Raw genomic sequence first — 19,681 nt, 5'->3', positions numbered from 1 at the left:
TCTAGATGATCCAGGACTGTGGACCCACTTGAGCAGTAGCCCGAAGGACTTCCTTGTAGTGCGTGGGCCACAGCAAGTGGAAAAAAACTTCTGGCTCCCCAAAGACAAGGAAAATAGAAGTTTCCCCACACATGACTGGCGTGAAAGCCCCAACGGTGACGAAGTGGAGGGGCCCTGGCTTCTGTACTCAGAATCCCATTATGGAGGATTATGCTCCATATGACGGAAAGTGTTCGTGGGCTAACAGTCGCAGAGGGAACTGGACTCACCAGAAACATACATAACGGCACATTTCCCTGTGGCTTAGTGTTGTGGCATGACCTACTGTTTGAAATAAATGTGGTAAGCAAGAGACTCCAAGGTGTTGCCCTTGATATACCTGGAGCAAAGGAACAGTTGGACAAAGCAAAGCAAAGTCAGACCTACAGTCTTACCGGTCAGATGAAAGCTTTCAAAGCGTTCTGAAGAGTGCAGAGAAGTTGGCAGAGGAACGTCACAGTGCAGCTGTTTTCACACCCACTCAAGGTGCAACAGGATTCTTTGCCGCTTTTACAGCTGCAGACTAACAATTCACAAGAGTCACTGAAGAAGAAGCCCTTTTGATCACGAGGCACGGGATAATCCCATAAGAGACCCCGACAACAATTCTAAGGTGAATTCTTTAACCAGGTGCTAGATTGTGCAATACAGTCAGTTGAAGAACGTTTCATGCGCCTCAAGGAACGAAGACAGCAGTATATCTGGGATGTTGTGTGCCCTGCATTGCTGGTGTAGATCCTCTTCAGGTATAGTGAGGAACTTTGGTGTAGGTCTTCTTCTGGTATAGTGAGGAGTTCCTCACTGTAGCTGAAGAAGATCTACACCAGCGATGCAGGGCACGAGAGACAGTGCTGAGACATGAGCACATGCGCGAGGTTGATGCGAGTGATTTAGGTGATGAACTGAAAGCCCTTTCAGGTTACATTTCAGCAGGAGGAAGGCCAAAGGCTCCCCTGGAATAGATGTGCGCAAATAAGATGACCACCCCCTCGCCAAATGCTTCGGTTGCTCTGGGCATACTTCTAAGACTTCCTCTACCAGTTGCCAGTGGAGAACGCAGAGAACAAACAGCCTACGTCTGTTTGTCAGCTCTGCCTCTTAAATGTATTTTAAGAACATCTCTTTCAGCACACCTACATAACTCCTTAAATATCGCCTCCAAATATAATCACTCAATAAGCACGAGGCTCAAGACGACCCTCGTTTGGATAAATACTGTGAAAGCAGCATGTTAGGTGTAGTGAGTGTATCAGGGCTGATAGGAATTATTGCTACAGAACAGTGAACCATCTGCCAGTTGGTATTGCGGAGTAATACTGTTTGTGCTACAGCTTCCCCCAGTGGAGCACCAGCTATTGAGAATAATGGCAAAGGAAACTTTGAGTCTAGACAAGCCCCTCGTTACGGCTCTTGGTGTCTAAACCAGTCCCTTTCCCTCTTGTGGTTAGCTAATGTCCTTCAGATGGCTCGCATCTGCACAAGAAGCTGGCTATGCTGATTAATGTAGCTATCTGCTGGTTTGTGCCTAAGAAATAGGGATTTTACTGGAAGCAACAATTAGCATTACCAAGGAATGCCTACTGTGTTCTCTGACAAGAACATCTGACTGACACACAGTCCATGCATTTCGTCTGCCTTAACATCGTTGGAGCTTGGACTTTGCATGAAGGTGCAAATCTGAAGAACTTGGGGTGCGCTTTGCTTCCCAGGATTTGCTAGGAATGGCACAATCCACGCATTCTTTACATGACAGGAAATTTACATGACATTTACATAAATTTCCTGAGCTATACAGACAGAAATGCTCACCGTGAGCCTTCCGGCCCCACTGAAGAGATGCCTGATCTTCCAGGTAGTCAGAGTGCAGGTGACCTATGAGCTACTGCAGCGCCCATCGCTCCACCTCAAATGGATGCAACCATGCACATGCCTGAAGACAAGCGTAGAACGGAGAAGAGTGTGGTGGAGGCGCAAGAAACAGCCGCTGCTGAGTCTACTTTCTTAAGTCTAGATGATCCAGGACTGTGGACCCACTTGAGCAGTAGCCCGAAGGACTTCCTTGTAGTGCGTGGGCCACAGCAAGTGGAAAAAAACTTCTGGCTCCCCAAAGACAAGGAAAATAGAAGTTTCCCCACACATGACTGGCGTGAAAGCCCCAACGGTGACGAAGTGGAGGGGCCCTGGCTTCTGTACTCAGAATCCCATTATGGAGGATTATGCTCCATATGACGGAAAGTGTTCGTGGGCTAACAGTCGCAGAGGGAACTGGACTCACCAGAAACATACATAACGGCACTTTTCCCTGTGGCTTAGTGTTGTGGCATGACCTACTGTTTGAAATAAATGTGGTAAGCAAGAGACTCCAAGGTGTTGCCCTTGATATACCTGGAGCAAAGGAACAGTTGGACAAAGCAAAGCAAAGTCAGACCTACAGTCTTACCGGTCAGATGAAAGCTTTCAAAGCGTTCTGAAGAGTGCAGAGAAGTTGGCAGAGGAACGTCACAGTGCAGCTGTTTTCACACCCACTCAAGGTGCAACAGGATTCTTTGCCGCTTTTACAGCTGCAGACTAACAATTCACAAGAGTCACTGAAGAAGAAGCCCTTTTGATCACGAGGCACGGGATAATCCCATAAGAGACCCCGACAACAATTCTAAGGTGAATTCTTTAACCAGGTGCTAGATTGTGCAATACAGTCAGTTGAAGAACGTTTCATGCGCCTCAAGGAACGAAGACAGCAGTATATCTGGGATGTTGTGTGCCCTGCATTGCTGGTGTAGATCCTCTTCAGGTATAGTGAGGAACTTTGGTGTAGGTCTTCTTCTGGTATAGTGAGGAGTTCCTCACTGTAGCTGAAGAAGATCTACACCAGCGATGCAGGGCACGAGAGACAGTGCTGAGACATGAGCACATGCGCGAGGTTGATGCGAGTGATTTAGGTGATGAACTGAAAGCCCTTTCAGGTTACATTTCAGCAGGAGGAAGGCCAAAGGCTCCCCTGGAATAGATGTGCGCAAATAAGATGACCACCCCCTCGCCAAATGCTTCGGTTGCTCTGGGCATACTTCTAAGACTTCCTCTACCAGTTGCCAGTGGAGAACGCAGAGAACAAACAGCCTACGTCTGTTTGTCAGCTCTGCCTCTTAAATGTATTTTAAGAACATCTCTTTCAGCACACCTACATAACTCCTTAAATATCGCCTCCAAATATAATCACTCAATAAGCACGAGGCTCAAGACGACCCTCGTTTGGATAAATACTGTGAAAGCAGCATGTTAGGTGTAGTGAGTGTATCAGGGCTGATAGGAATTATTGCTACAGAACAGTGAACCATCTGCCAGTTGGTATTGCGGAGTAATACTGTTTGTGCTACAGCTTCCCCCAGTGGAGCACCAGCTATTGAGAATAATGGCAAAGGAAACTTTGAGTCTAGACAAGCCCCTCGTTACAGCTCTTGGTGTCTAAACCAGTCCCTTTCCCTCTTGTGGTTAGCTAATGTCCTTCAGATGGCTCGCATCTGCACAAGAAGCTGGCTATGCTGATTAATGTAGCTATCTGCTGGTTTGTGCCTAAGAAATAGGGATTTTACTGGAAGCAACAATTAGCATTACCAAGGAATGCCTACTGTGTTCTCTGACAAGAACATCTGACTGACACACAGTCCATGCATTTCGTCTGCCTTAACATCGTTGGAGCTTGGACTTTGCATGAAGGTGCAAATCTGAAGAACTTGGGGTGCGCTTTGCTTCCCAGGATTTGCTAGGAATGGCACAATCCACGCATTCTTTACATGACAGGAAATTTACATGACATTTACATAAATTTCCTGAGCTATACAGACAGAAATGCTCACCGTGAGCCTTCCGGCCCCACTGAAGAGATGCCTGATCTTCCAGGTAGTCAGAGTGCAGGTGACCTATGAGCTACTGCAGCGCCCATCGCTCCACCTCAAATGGATGCAACCATGCACATGCCTGAAGACAAGCGTAGAACGGAGAAGAGTGTGGTGGAGGCGCAAGAAACAGCCGCTGCTGAGTCTACTTTCTTAAGTCTAGATGATCCAGGACTGTGGACCCACTTGAGCAGTAGCCCGAAGGACTTCCTTGTAGTGCGTGGGCCACAGCAAGTGGAAAAAAACTTCTGGCTCCCCAAAGACAAGGAAAATAGAAGTTTCCCCACACATGACTGGCGTGAAAGCCCCAACGGTGACGAAGTGGAGGGGCCCTGGCTTCTGTACTCAGAATCCCATTATGGAGGATTATGCTCCATATGACGGAAAGTGTTCGTGGGCTAACAGTCGCAGAGGGAACTGGACTCACCAGAAACATACATAACGGCACATTTCCCTGTGGCTTAGTGTTGTGGCATGACCTACTGTTTGAAATAAATGTGGTAAGCAAGAGACTCCAAGGTGTTGCCCTTGATATACCTGGAGCAATGGAACAGTTGGACAAAGCAAAGCAAAGTCAGACCTACAGTCTTACCGGTCAGATGAAAGCTTTCAAAGCGTTCTGAAGAGTGCAGAGAAGTTGGCAGAGGAACGTCACAGTGCAGCTGTTTTCACACCCATTCAAGGTGCAACAGGATTCTTTGCCGCTTTTACAGCTGCAGACTAACAATTCACAAGAGTCACTGAAGAAGAAGCCATTTTGATCACGAGGCACGGGATAATCCCATAAGAGACCCCGACAACAATTCTAAGGTGAATTCTTTAACCAGGTGCTAGATTGTGCAATACAGTCAGTTGAAGAACGTTTCATGCGCCTCAAGGAACGAAGACAGCAGTATATCTGGGATGTTGTGTGCCCTGCATTGCTGGTGTAGATCCTCTTCAGGTATAGTGAGGAACTTTGGTGTAGGTCTTCTTCTGGTATAGTGAGGAGTTCCTCACTGTAGCTGAAGAAGATCTACACCAGCGATGCAGGGCACGAGAGACAGTGCTGAGACATGAGCACATGCGCGAGGTTGATGCGAGTGATTTAGGTGATGAACTGAAAGCCCTTTCAGGTTACATTTCAGCAGGAGGAAGGCCAAAGGCTCCCCTGGAATAGATGTGCGCAAATAAGATGACCACCCCCTCGCCAAATGCTTCGGTTGCTCTGGGCATACTTCTAAGACTTCCTCTACCAGTTGCCAGTGGAGAACGCAGAGAACAAACGGCCTACGTCTGTTTGTCAGCTCTGCCTCTTAAATGTATTTTAAGAACATCTCTTTCAGCACACCTACATAACTCCTTAAATATCGCCTCCAAATATAATCACTCAATAAGCACGAGGCTCAAGACGACCCTCGTTTGGATAAATACTGTGAAAGCAGCATGTTAGGTGTAGTGAGTGTATCAGGGCTGATAGGAATTATTGCTACAGAACAGTGAACCATCTGCCAGTTGGTATTGCGGAGTAATACTGTTTGTGCTACAGCTTCCCCCAGTGGAGCACCAGCTATTGAGAATAATGGCAAAGGAAACTTTGAGTCTAGACAAGCCCCTCGTTACAGCTCTTGGTGTCTAAACCAGTCCCTTTCCCTCTTGTGGTTAGCTAATGTCCTTCAGATGGCTCGCATCTGCACAAGAAGCTGGCTATGCTGATTAATGTAGCTATCTGCTGGTTTGTGCCTAAGAAATAGGGATTTTACTGGAAGCAACAATTAGCATTACCAAGGAATGCCTACTGTGTTCTCTGACAAGAACATCTGACTGACACACAGTCCATGCATTTCGTCTGCCTTAACATCGTTGGAGCTTGGACTTTGCATGAAGGTGCAAATCTGAAGAACTTGGGGTGCGCTTTGCTTCCCAGGATTTGCTAGGAATGGCACAATCCACGCATTCTTTACATGACAGGAAATTTACATGACATTTACATAAATTTCCTGAGCTATACAGACAGAAATGCTCACCGTGAGCCTTCCGGCCCCACTGAAGAGATGCCTGATCTTCCAGGTAGTCAGAGTGCAGGTGACCTATGAGCTACTGCAGCGCCCATCGCTCCACCTCAAATGGATGCAACCATGCACATGCCTGAAGACAAGCGTAGAACGGAGAAGAGTGTGGTGGAGGCGCAAGAAACAGCCGCTGCTGAGTCTACTTTCTTAAGTCTAGATGATCCAGGACTGTGGACCCACTTGAGCAGTAGCCCGAAGGACTTCCTTGTAGTGCGTGGGCCACAGCAAGTGGAAAAAAACTTCTGGCTCCCCAAAGACAAGGAAAATAGAAGTTTCCCCACACATGACTGGCGTGAAAGCCCCAACGGTGACGAAGTGGAGGGGCCCTGGCTTCTGTACTCAGAATCCCATTATGGAGGATTATGCTCCATATGACGGAAAGTGTTCGTGGTCTAACAGTCGCAGAGGGAACTGGACTCACCAGAAACATACATAACGGCACATTTCCCTGTGGCTTAGTGTTGTGGCATGACCTACTGTTTGAAATAAATGTGGTAAGCAAGAGACTCCAAGGTGTTGCCCTTGATATACCTGGAGCAATGGAACAGTTGGACAAAGCAAAGCAAAGTCAGACCTACAGTCTTACCGGTCAGATGAAAGCTTTCAAAGCGTTCTGAAGAGTGCAGAGAAGTTGGCAGAGGAACGTCACAGTGCAGCTGTTTTCACACCCATTCAAGGTGCAACAGGATTCTTTGCCGCTTTTACAGCTGCAGACTAACAATTCACAAGAGTCACTGAAGAAGAAGCCCTTTTGATCACGAGGCACGGGATAATCCCATAAGAGACCCCGACAACAATTCTAAGGTGAATTCTTTAACCAGGTGCTAGATTGTGCAATACAGTCAGTTGAAGAACGTTTCATGCGCCTCAAGGAACGAAGACAGCAGTATATCTGGGATGTTGTGTGCCCTGCATTGCTGGTGTAGATCCTCTTCAGGTATAGTGAGGAACTTTGGTGTAGGTCTTCTTCTGGTATAGTGAGGAGTTCCTCACTGTAGCTGAAGAAGATCTACACCAGCGATGCAGGGCACGAGAGACAGTGCTGAGACATGAGCACATGCGCGAGGTTGATGCGAGTGATTTAGGTGATGAACTGAAAGCCCTTTCAGGTTACATTTCAGCAGGAGGAAGGCCAAAGGCTCCCCTGGAATAGATGTGCGCAAATAAGATGACCACCCCCTCGCCAAATGCTTCGGTTGCTCTGGGCATACTTCTAAGACTTCCTCTACCAGTTGCCAGTGGAGAACGCAGAGAACAAACAGCCTACGTCTGTTTGTCAGCTCTGCCTCTTAAATGTATTTTAAGAACATCTCTTTCAGCACACCTACATAACTCCTTAAATATCGCCTCCAAATATAATCACTCAATAAGCACGAGGCTCAAGACGACCCTCGTTTGGATAAATACTGTGAAAGCAGCATGTTAGGTGTAGTGAGTGTATCAGGGCTGATAGGAATTATTGCTACAGAACAGTGAACCATCTGCCAGTTGGTATTGCGGAGTAATACTGTTTGTGCTACAGCTTCCCCCAGTGGAGCACCAGCTATTGAGAATAATGGCAAAGGAAACTTTGAGTCTAGACAAGCCCCTCGTTACAGCTCTTGGTGTCTAAACCAGTCCCTTTCCCTCTTGTGGTTAGCTAATGTCCTTCAGATGGCTCGCATCTGCACAAGAAGCTGGCTATGCTGATTAATGTAGCTATCTGCTGGTTTGTGCCTAAGAAATAGGGATTTTACTGGAAGCAACAATTAGCATTACCAAGGAATGCCTACTGTGTTCTCTGACAACAACATCTGACTGACACACAGTCCATGCATTTCGTCTGCCTTAACATCGTTGGAGCTTGGACTTTGCATGAAGGTGCAAATCTGAAGAACTTGGGGTGCGCTTTGCTTCCCAGGATTTGCTAGGAATGGCACAATCCACGCATTCTTTACATGACAGGAAATTTACATGACATTTACATAAATTTCCTGAGCTATACAGACAGAAATGCTCACCGTGAGCCTTCCGGCCCCACTGAAGAGATGCCTGATCTTCCAGGTAGTCAGAGTGCAGGTGACCTATGAGCTACTGCAGCGCCCATCGCTCCACCTCAAATGGATGCAACCATGCACATGCCTGAAGACAAGCGTAGAACGGAGAAGAGTGTGGTGGAGGCGCAAGAAACAGCCGCTGCTGAGTCTACTTTCTTAAGTCTAGATGATCCAGGACTGTGGACCCACTTGAGCAGTAGCCCGAAGGACTTCCTTGTAGTGCGTGGGCCACAGCAAGTGGAAAAAAACTTCTGGCTCCCCAAAGACAAGGAAAATAGAAGTTTCCCCACACATGACTGGCGTGAAAGCCCCAACGGTGACGAAGTGGAGGGGCCCTGGCTTCTGTACTCAGAATCCCATTATGGAGGATTATGCTCCATATGACGGAAAGTGTTCGTGGGCTAACAGTCGCAGAGGGAACTGGACTCACCAGAAACATACATAACGGCACATTTCCCTGTGGCTTAGTGTTGTGGCATGACCTACTGTTTGAAATAAATGTGGTAAGCAAGAGACTCCAAGGTGTTGCCCTTGATATACCTGGAGCAATGGAACAGTTGGACAAAGCAAAGCAAAGTCAGACCTACAGTCTTACCGGTCAGATGAAAGCTTTCAAAGCGTTCTGAAGAGTGCAGAGAAGTTGGCAGAGGAACGTCACAGTGCAGCTGTTTTCACACCCATTCAAGGTGCAACAGGATTCTTTGCCGCTTTTACAGCTGCAGACTAACAATTCACAAGAGTCACTGAAGAAGAAGCCCTTTTGATCACGAGGCACGGGATAATCCCATAAGAGACCCCGACAACAATTCTAAGGTGAATTCTTTAACCAGGTGCTAGATTGTGCAATACAGTCAGTTGAAGAACGTTTCATGCGCCTCAAGGAACGAAGACAGCAGTATATCTGGGATGTTGTGTGCCCTGCATTGCTGGTGTAGATCCTCTTCAGGTATAGTGAGGAACTTTGGTGTAGGTCTTCTTCTGGTATAGTGAGGAGTTCCTCACTGTAGCTGAAGAAGATCTACACCAGCGATGCAGGGCACGAGAGACAGTGCTGAGACATGAGCACATGCGCGAGGTTGATGCGAGTGATTTAGGTGATGAACTGAAAGCCCTTTCAGGTTACATTTCAGCAGGAGGAAGGCCAAAGGCTCCCCTGGAATAGATGTGCGCAAATAAGATGACCACCCCCTCGCCAAATGCTTCGGTTGCTCTGGGCATACTTCTAAGACTTCCTCTACCAGTTGCCAGTGGAGAACGCAGAGAACAAACAGCCTACGTCTGTTTGTCAGCTCTGCCTCTTAAATGTATTTTAAGAACATCTCTTTCAGCACACCTACATAACTCCTTAAATATCGCCTCCAAATATAATCACTCAATAAGCACGAGGCTCAAGACGACCCTCGTTTGGATAAATACTGTGAAAGCAGCATGTTAGGTGTAGTGAGTGTATCAGGGCTGATAGGAATTATTGCTACAGAACAGTGAACCATCTGCCAGTTGGTATTGCGGAGTAATACTGTTTGTGCTACAGCTTCCCCCAGTGGAGCACCAGCTATTGAGAATAATGGCAAAGGAAACTTTGAGTCTAGACAAGCCCCTCGTTACAGCTCTTGGTGTCTAAACCAGTCCCTTTCCCTCTTGTGGTTAGCTAATGTCCTTCAGATGGCTCGCATCTGCACAAGAAGCTGGCTATGCTGATTAATGTAGCTATCTGCTGGTTTGTGCCTAAGAAATAGGGATTTTACTGGAAGCAACAATTAGCATTACCAAGGAATGCCTACTGTGTTCTCTGACAAGAACATCTGACTGACACACAGTCCATGCATTTCGTCTGCCTTAACATCGTTGGAGCTTGGACTTTGCATGAAGGTGCAAATCTGAAGAACTTGGGGTGCGCTTTGCTTCCCAGGATTTGCTAGGAATGGCACAATCCACGCATTCTTTACATGACAGGAAATTTACATGACATTTACATAAATTTCCTGAGCTATACAGACAGAAATGCTCACCGTGAGCCTTCCGGCCCCACTGAAGAGATGCCTGATCTTCCAGGTAGTCAGAGTGCAGGTGACCTATGAGCTACTGCAGCGCCCATCGCTCCACCTCAAATGGATGCAACCATGCACATGCCTGAAGACAAGCGTAGAACGGAGAAGAGTGTGGTGGAGGCGCAAGAAACAGCCGCTGCTGAGTCTACTTTCTTAAGTCTAGATGATCCAGGACTGTGGACCCACTTGAGCAGTAGCCCGAAGGACTTCCTTGTAGTGCGTGGGCCACAGCAAGTGGAAAAAAACTTCTGGCTCCCCAAAGACAAGGAAAATAGAAGTTTCCCCACACATGACTGGCGTGAAAGCCCCAACGGTGACGAAGTGGAGGGGCCCTGGCTTCTGTACTCAGAATCCCATTATGGAGGATTATGCTCCATATGACGGAAAGTGTTCGTGGGCTAACAGTCGCAGAGGGAACTGGACTCACCAGAAACATACATAACGGCACATTTCCCTGTGGCTTAGTGTTGTGGCATGACCTACTGTTTGAAATAAATGTGGTAAGCAAGAGACTCCAAGGTGTTGCCCTTGATATACCTGGAGCAAAGGAACAGTTGGACAAAGCAAAGCAAAGTCAGACCTACAGTCTTACCGGTCAGATGAAAGCTTTCAAAGCGTTCTGAAGAGTGCAGAGAAGTTGGCAGAGGAACGTCACAGTGCAGCTGTTTTCACACCCATTCAAGGTGCAACAGGATTCTTTGCCGCTTTTACAGCTGCAGACTAACAATTCACAAGAGTCACTGAAGAAGAAGCCCTTTTGATCACGAGGCACGGGATAATCCCATAAGAGACCCCGACAACAATTCTAAGGTGAATTCTTTAACCAGGTGCTAGATTGTGCAATACAGTCAGTTGAAGAACGTTTCATGCGCCTCAAGGAACGAAGACAGCAGTATATCTGGGATGTTGTGTGCCCTGCATTGCTGGTGTAGATCCTCTTCAGGTATAGTGAGGAACTTTGGTGTAGGTCTTCTTCTGGTATAGTGAGGAGTTCCTCACTGTAGCTGAAGAAGATCTACACCAGCGATGCAGGGCACGAGAGACAGTGCTGAGACATGAGCACATGCGCGAGGTTGATGCGAGTGATTTAGGTGATGAACTGAAAGCCCTTTCAGGTTACATTTCAGCAGGAGGAAGGCCAAAGGCTCCCCTGGAATAGATGTGCGCAAATAAGATGACCACCCCCTCGCCAAATGCTTCGGTTGCTCTGGGCATACTTCTAAGACTTCCTCTACCAGTTGCCAGTGGAGAACGCAGAGAACAAACAGCCTACGTCTGTTTGTCAGCTCTGCCTCTTAAATGTATTTTAAGAACATCTCTTTCAGCACACCTACATAACTCCTTAAATATCGCCTCCAAATATAATCACTCAATAAGCACGAGGCTCAAGACGACCCTCGTTTGGATAAATACTGTGAAAGCAGCATGTTAGGTGTAGTGAGTGTATCAGGGCTGATAGGAATTATTGCTACAGAACAGTGAACCATCTGCCAGTTGGTATTGCGGAGTAATACTGTTTGTGCTACAGCTTCCCCCAGTGGAGCACCAGCTATTGAGAATAATGGCAAAGGAAACTTTGAGTCTAGACAAGCCCCTCGTTACAGCTCTTGGTGTCTAAACCAGTCCCTTTCCCTCTTGTGGTTAGCTAATGTCCTTCAGATGGCTCGCATCTGCACAAGAAGCTGGCTATGCTGATTAATGTAGCTATCTGCTGGTTTGTGCCTAAGAAATAGGGATTTTACTGGAAGCAACAATTAGCATTACCAAGGAATGCCTACTGTGTTCTCTGACAAGAACATCTGACTGACACACAGTCCATGCATTTCGTCTGCCTTAACATCGTTGGAGCTTGGACTTTGCATGAAGGTGCAAATCTGAAGAACTTGGGGTGCGCTTTGCTTCCCAGGATTTGCTAGGAATGGCACAATCCACGCATTCTTTACATGACAGGAAATTTACATGACATTTACATAAATTTCCTGAGCTATACAGACAGAAATGCTCACCGTGAGCCTTCCGGCCCCACTGAAGAGATGCCTGATCTTCCAGGTAGTCAGAGTGCAGGTGACCTATGAGCTACTGCAGCGCCCATCGCTCCACCTCAAATGGATGCAACCATGCACATGCCTGAAGACAAGCGTAGAACGGAGAAGAGTGTGGTGGAGGCGCAAGAAACAGCCGCTGCTGAGTCTACTTTCTTAAGTCTAGATGATCCAGGACTGTGGACCCACTTGAGCAGTAGCCCGAAGGACTTCCTTGTAGTGCGTGGGCCACAGCAAGTGGAAAAAAACTTCTGGCTCCCCAAAGACAAGGAAAATAGAAGTTTCCCCACACATGACTGGCGTGAAAGCCCCAACGGTGACGAAGTGGAGGGGCCCTGGCTTCTGTACTCAGAATCCCATTATGGAGGATTATGCTCCATATGACGGAAAGTGTTCGTGGGCTAACAGTCGCAGAGGGAACTGGACTCACCAGAAACATACATAACGGCACATTTCCCTGTGGCTTAGTGTTGTGGCATGACCTACTGTTTGAAATAAATGTGGTAAGCAAGAGACTCCAAGGTGTTGCCCTTGATATACCTGGAGCAAAGGAACAGTTGGACAAAGCAAAGCAAAGTCAGACCTACAGTCTTACCGGTCAGATGAAAGCTTTCAAAGCGTTCTGAAGAGTGCAGAGAAGTTGGCAGAGGAACGTCACAGTGCAGCTGTTTTCACACCCATTCAAGGTGCAACAGGATTCTTTGCCGCTTTTACAGCTGCAGACTAACAATTCACAAGAGTCACTGAAGAAGAAGCCCTTTTGATCACGAGGCACGGGATAATCCCATAAGAGACCCCGACAACAATTCTAAGGTGAATTCTTTAACCAGGTGCTAGATTGTGCAATACAGTCAGTTGAAGAACGTTTCATGCGCCTCAAGGAACGAAGACAGCAGTATATCTGGGATGTTGTGTGCCCTGCATTGCTGGTGTAGATCCTCTTCAGGTATAGTGAGGAACTTTGGTGTAGGTCTTCTTCTGGTATAGTGAGGAGTTCCTCACTGTAGCTGAAGAAGATCTACACCAGCGATGCAGGGCACGAGAGACAGTGCTGAGACATGAGCACATGCGCGAGGTTGATGCGAGTGATTTAGGTGATGAACTGAAAGCCCTTTCAGGTTACATTTCAGCAGGAGGAAGGCCAAAGGCTCCCCTGGAATAGATGTGCGCAAATAAGATGACCACCCCCTCGCCAAATGCTTCGGTTGCTCTGGGCATACTTCTAAGACTTCCTCTACCAGTTGCCAGTGGAGAACGCAGAGAACAAACGGCCTACGTCTGTTTGTCAGCTCTGCCTCTTAAATGTATTTTAAGAACATCTCTTTCAGCACACCTACATAACTCCTTAAATATCGCCTCCAAATATAATCACTCAATAAGCACGAGGCTCAAGACGACCCTCGTTTGGATAAATACTGTGAAAGCAGCATGTTAGGTGTAGTGAGTGTATCAGGGCTGATAGGAATTATTGCTACAGAACAGTGAACCATCTGCCAGTTGGTATTGCGGAGTAATACTGTTTGTGCTACAGCTTCCCCCAGTGGAGCACCAGCTATTGAGAATAATGGCAAAGGAAACTTTGAGTCTAGACAAGCCCCTCGTTACAGCTCTTGGTGTCTAAACCAGTCCCTTTCCCTCTTGTGGTTAGCTAATGTCCTTCAGATGGCTCGCATCTGCACAAGAAGCTGGCTATGCTGATTAATGTAGCTATCTGCTGGTTTGTGCCTAAGAAATAGGGATTTTACTGGAAGCAACAATTAGCATTACCAAGGAATGCCTACTGTGTTCTCTGACAACAACATCTGACTGACACACAGTCCATGCATTTCGTCTGCCTTAACATCGTTGGAGCTTGGACTTTGCATGAAGGTGCAAATCTGAAGAACTTGGGGTGCGCTTTGCTTCCCAGGATTTGCTAGGAATGGCACAATCCACGCATTCTTTACATGACAGGAAATTTACATGACATTTACATAAATTTCCTGAGCTATACAGACAGAAATGCTCACCGTGAGCCTTCCGGCCCCACTGAAGAGATGCCTGATCTTCCAGGTAGTCAGAGTGCAGGTGACCTATGAGCTACTGCAGCGCCCATCGCTCCACCTCAAATGGATGCAACCATGCACATGCCTGAAGACAAGCGTAGAACGGAGAAGAGTGTGGTGGAGGCGCAAGAAACAGCCGCTGCTGAGTCTACTTTCTTAAGTCTAGATGATCCAGGACTGTGGACCCACTTGAGCAGTAGCCCGAAGGACTTCCTTGTAGTGCGTGGGCCACAGCAAGTGGAAAAAAACTTCTGGCTCCCCAAAGACAAGGAAAATAGAAGTTTCCCCACACATGACTGGCGTGAAAGCCCCAACGGTGACGAAGTGGAGGGCCCCTGGCTTCTGTACTCAGAATCCCATTATGGAGGATTATGCTCCATATGACGGAAAGTGTTCGTGGTCTAACAGTCGCAGAGGGAACTGGACTCACCAGAAACATACATAACGGCACATTTCCCTGTGGCTTAGTGTTGTGGCATGACCTACTGTTTGAAATAAATGTGGTAAGCAAGAGACTCCAAGGTGTTGCCCTTGATATACCTGGAGCAATGGAACAGTTGGACAAAGCAAAGCAAAGTCAGACCTACAGTCTTACCGGTCAGATGAAAGCTTTCAAAGCGTTCTGAAGAGTGCAGAGAAGTTGGCAGAGGAACGTCACAGTGCAGCTGTTTTCACACCCATTCAAGGTGCAACAGGATTCTTTGCCGCTTTTACAGCTGCAGACTAACAATTCACAAGAGTCACTGAAGAAGAAGCCCTTTTGATCACGAGGCACGGGATAATCCCATAAGAGACCCCGACAACAATTCTAAGGTGAATTCTTTAACCAGGTGCTAGATTGTGCAATACAGTCAGTTGAAGAACGTTTCATGCGCCTCAAGGAACGAAGACAGCAGTATATCTGGGATGTTGTGTGCCCTGCATTGCTGGTGTAGATCCTCTTCAGGTATAGTGAGGAACTTTGGTGTAGGTCTTCTTCTGGTATAGTGAGGAGTTCCTCACTGTAGCTGAAGAAGATCTACACCAGCGATGCAGGGCACGAGAGACAGTGCTGAGACATGAGCACATGCGCGAGGTTGATGCGAGTGATTTAGGTGATGAACTGAAAGCCCTTTCAGGTTACATTTCAGCAGGAGGAAGGCCAAAGGCTCCCCTGGAATAGATGTGCGCAAATAAGATGACCACCCCCTCGCCAAATGCTTCGGTTGCTCTGGGCATACTTCTAAGACTTCCTCTACCAGTTGCCAGTGGAGAACGCAGAGAACAAACAGCCTACGTCTGTTTGTCAGCTCTGCCTCTTAAATGTATTTTAAGAACATCTCTTTCAGCACACCTACATAACTCCTTAAATATCGCCTCCAAATATAATCACTCAATAAGCACGAGGCTCAAGACGACCCTCGTTTGGATAAATACTGTGAAAGCAGCATGTTAGGTGTAGTGAGTGTATCAGGGCTGATAGGAATTATTGCTACAGAACAGTGAACCATCTGCCAGTTGGTATTGCGGAGTAATACTGTTTGTGCTACAGCTTCCCCCAGTGGAGCACCAGCTATTGAGAATAATGGCAAAGGAAACTTTGAGTCTAGACAAGCCCCTCGTTACAGCTCTTGGTGTCTAAACCAGTCCCTTTCCCTCTTGTGGTTAGCTAATGTCCTTCAGATGGCTCGCATCTGCACAAGAAGCTGGCTATGCTGATTAATGTAGCTATCTGCTGGTTTGTGCCTAAGAAATAGGGATTTTACTGGAAGCAACAATTAGCATTACCAAGGAATGCCTACTGTGTTCTCTGACAAGAACATCTGACTGACACACAGTCCATGCATTTCGTCTGCCTTAACATCGTTGGAGCTTGGACTTTGCATGAAGGTGCAAATCTGAAGAACTTGGGGTGCGCTTTGCTTCCCAGGATTTGCTAGGAATGGCACAATCCACGCATTCTTTACATGACAGGAAATTTACATGACATTTACATAAATTTCCTGAGCTATACAGACAGAAATGCTCACCGTGAGCCTTCCGGCCCCACTGAAGAGATGCCTGATCTTCCAGGTAGTCAGAGTGCAGGTGACCTATGAGCTACTGCAGCGCCCATCGCTCCACCTCAAATGGATGCAACCATGCACATGCCTGAAGACAAGCGTAGAACGGAGAAGAGTGTGGTGGAGGCGCAAGAAACAGCCGCTGCTGAGTCTACTTTCTTAAGTCTAGATGATCCAGGACTGTGGACCCACTTGAGCAGTAGCCCGAAGGACTTCCTTGTAGTGCGTGGGCCACAGCAAGTGGAAAAAAACTTCTGGCTCCCCAAAGACAAGGAAAATAGAAGTTTCCCCACACATGACTGGCGTGAAAGCCCCAACGGTGACGAAGTGGAGGGGCCCTGGCTTCTGTACTCAGAATCCCATTATGGAGGATTATGCTCCATATGACGGAAAGTGTTCGTGGGCTAACAGTCGCAGAGGGAACTGGACTCACCAGAAACATACATAACGGCACATTTCCCTGTGGCTTAGTGTTGTGGCATGACCTACTGTTTGAAATAAATGTGGTAAGCAAGAGACTCCAAGGTGTTGCCCTTGATATACCTGGAGCAATGGAACAGTTGGACAAAGCAAAGCAAAGTCAGACCTACAGTCTTACCGGTCAGATGAAAGCTTTCAAAGCGTTCTGAAGAGTGCAGAGAAGTTGGCAGAGGAACGTCACAGTGCAGCTGTTTTCACACCCATTCAAGGTGCAACAGGATTCTTTGCCGCTTTTACAGCTGCAGACTAACAATTCACAAGAGTCACTGAAGAAGAAGCCCTTTTGATCACGAGGCACGGGATAATCCCATAAGAGACCCCGACAACAATTCTAAGGTGAATTCTTTAACCAGGTGCTAGATTGTGCAATACAGTCAGTTGAAGAACGTTTCATGCGCCTCAAGGAACGAAGACAGCAGTATATCTGGGATGTTGTGTGCCCTGCATTGCTGGTGTAGATCCTCTTCAGGTATAGTGAGGAACTTTGGTGTAGGTCTTCTTCTGGTATAGTGAGGAGTTCCTCACTGTAGCTGAAGAAGATCTACACCAGCGATGCAGGGCACGAGAGACAGTGCTGAGACATGAGCACATGCGCGAGGTTGATGCGAGTGATTTAGGTGATGAACTGAAAGCCCTTTCAGGTTACATTTCAGCAGGAGGAAGGCCAAAGGCTCCCCTGGAATAGATGTGCGCAAATAAGATGACCACCCCCTCGCCAAATGCTTCGGTTGCTCTGGGCATACTTCTAAGACTTCCTCTACCAGTTGCCAGTGGAGAACGCAGAGAACAAACAGCCTACGTCTGTTTGTCAGCTCTGCCTCTTAAATGTATTTTAAGAACATCTCTTTCAGCACACCTACATAACTCCTTAAATATCGCCTCCAAATATAATCACTCAATAAGCACGAGGCTCAAGACGACCCTCGTTTGGATAAATACTGTGAAAGCAGCATGTTAGGTGTAGTGAGTGTATCAGGGCTGATAGGAATTATTGCTACAGAACAGTGAACCATCTGCCAGTTGGTATTGCGGAGTAATACTGTTTGTGCTACAGCTTCCCCCAGTGGAGCACCAGCTATTGAGAATAATGGCAAAGGAAACTTTGAGTCTAGACAAGCCCCTCGTTACAGCTCTTGGTGTCTAAACCAGTCCCTTTCCCTCTTGTGGTTAGCTAATGTCCTTCAGATGGCTCGCATCTGCACAAGAAGCTGGCTATGCTGATTAATGTAGCTATCTGCTGGTTTGTGCCTAAGAAATAGGGATTTTACTGGAAGCAACAATTAGCATTACCAAGGAATGCCTACTGTGTTCTCTGACAAGAACATCTGACTGACACACAGTCCATGCATTTCGTCTGCCTTAACATCGTTGGAGCTTGGACTTTGCATGAAGGTGCAAATCTGAAGAACTTGGGGTGCGCTTTGCTTCCCAGGATTTGCTAGGAATGGCACAATCCACGCATTCTTTACATGACAGGAAATTTACATGACATTTACATAAATTTCCTGAGCTATACAGACAGAAATGCTCACCGTGAGCCTTCCGGCCCCACTGAAGAGATGCCTGATCTTCCAGGTAGTCAGAGTGCAGGTGACCTATGAGCTACTGCAGCGCCCATCGCTCCACCTCAAATGGATGCAACCATGCACATGCCTGAAGACAAGCGTAGAACGGAGAAGAGTGTGGTGGAGGCGCAAGAAACAGCCGCTGCTGAGTCTACTTTCTTAAGTCTAGATGATCCAGGACTGTGGACCCACTTGAGCAGTAGCCCGAAGGACTTCCTTGTAGTGCGTGGGCCACAGCAAGTGGAAAAAAACTTCTGGCTCCCCAAAGACAAGGAAAATAGAAGTTTCCCCACACATGACTGGCGTGAAAGCCCCAACGGTGACGAAGTGGAGGGGCCCTGGCTTCTGTACTCAGAAACCCATTATGGAGGATTATGCTCCATATGACGGAAAGTGTTCGTGGGCTAACAGTCGCAGAGGGAACTGGACTCACCAGAAACATACATAACGGCACATTTCCCTGTGGCTTAGTGTTGTGGCATGACCTACTGTTTGAAATAAATGTGGTAAGCAAGAGACTCCAAGGTGTTGCCCTTGATATACCTGGAGCAAAGGAACAGTTGGACAAAGCAAAGCAAAGTCAGACCTACAGTCTTACCGGTCAGATGAAAGCTTTCAAAGCGTTCTGAAGAGTGCAGAGAAGTTGGCAGAGGAACGTCACAGTGCAGCTGTTTTCACACCCATTCAAGGTGCAACAGGATTCTTTGCCGCTTTTACAGCTGCAGACTAACAATTCACAAGAGTCACTGAAGAAGAAGCCATTTTGATCACGAGGCACGGGATAATCCCATAAGAGACCCCGACAACAATTCTAAGGTGAATTCTTTAACCAGGTGCTAGATTGTGCAATACAGTCAGTTGAAGAACGTTTCATGCGCCTCAAGGAACGAAGACAGCAGTATATCTGGGATGTTGTGTGCCCTGCATTGCTGGTGTAGATCCTCTTCAGGTATAGTGAGGAACTTTGGTGTAGGTCTTCTTCTGGTATAGTGAGGAGTTCCTCACTGTAGCTGAAGAAGATCTACACCAGCGATGCAGGGCACGAGAGACAGTGCTGAGACATGAGCACATGCGCGAGGTTGATGCGAGTGATTTAGGTGATGAACTGAAAGCCCTTTCAGGTTACATTTCAGCAGGAGGAAGGCCAAAGGCTCCCCTGGAATAGATGTGCGCAAATAAGATGACCACCCCCTCGCCAAATGCTTCGGTTGCTCTGGGCATACTTCTAAGACTTCCTCTACCAGTTGCCAGTGGAGAACGCAGAGAACAAACAGCCTACGTCTGTTTGTCAGCTCTGCCTCTTAAATGTATTTTAAGAACATCTCTTTCAGCACACCTACATAACTCCTTAAATATCGCCTCCAAATATAATCACTCAATAAGCACGAGGCTCAAGACGACCCTCGTTTGGATAAATACTGTGAAAGCAGCATGTTAGGT

Source organism: Natator depressus, chromosome 1 (assembly GCF_965152275.1).
Source record: "Natator depressus isolate rNatDep1 chromosome 1, rNatDep2.hap1, whole genome shotgun sequence".
Lineage (NCBI taxonomy): Eukaryota > Metazoa > Chordata > Testudines > Cheloniidae > Natator > Natator depressus.
Note: the sequence above shows the minus strand (reverse complement) of the source record.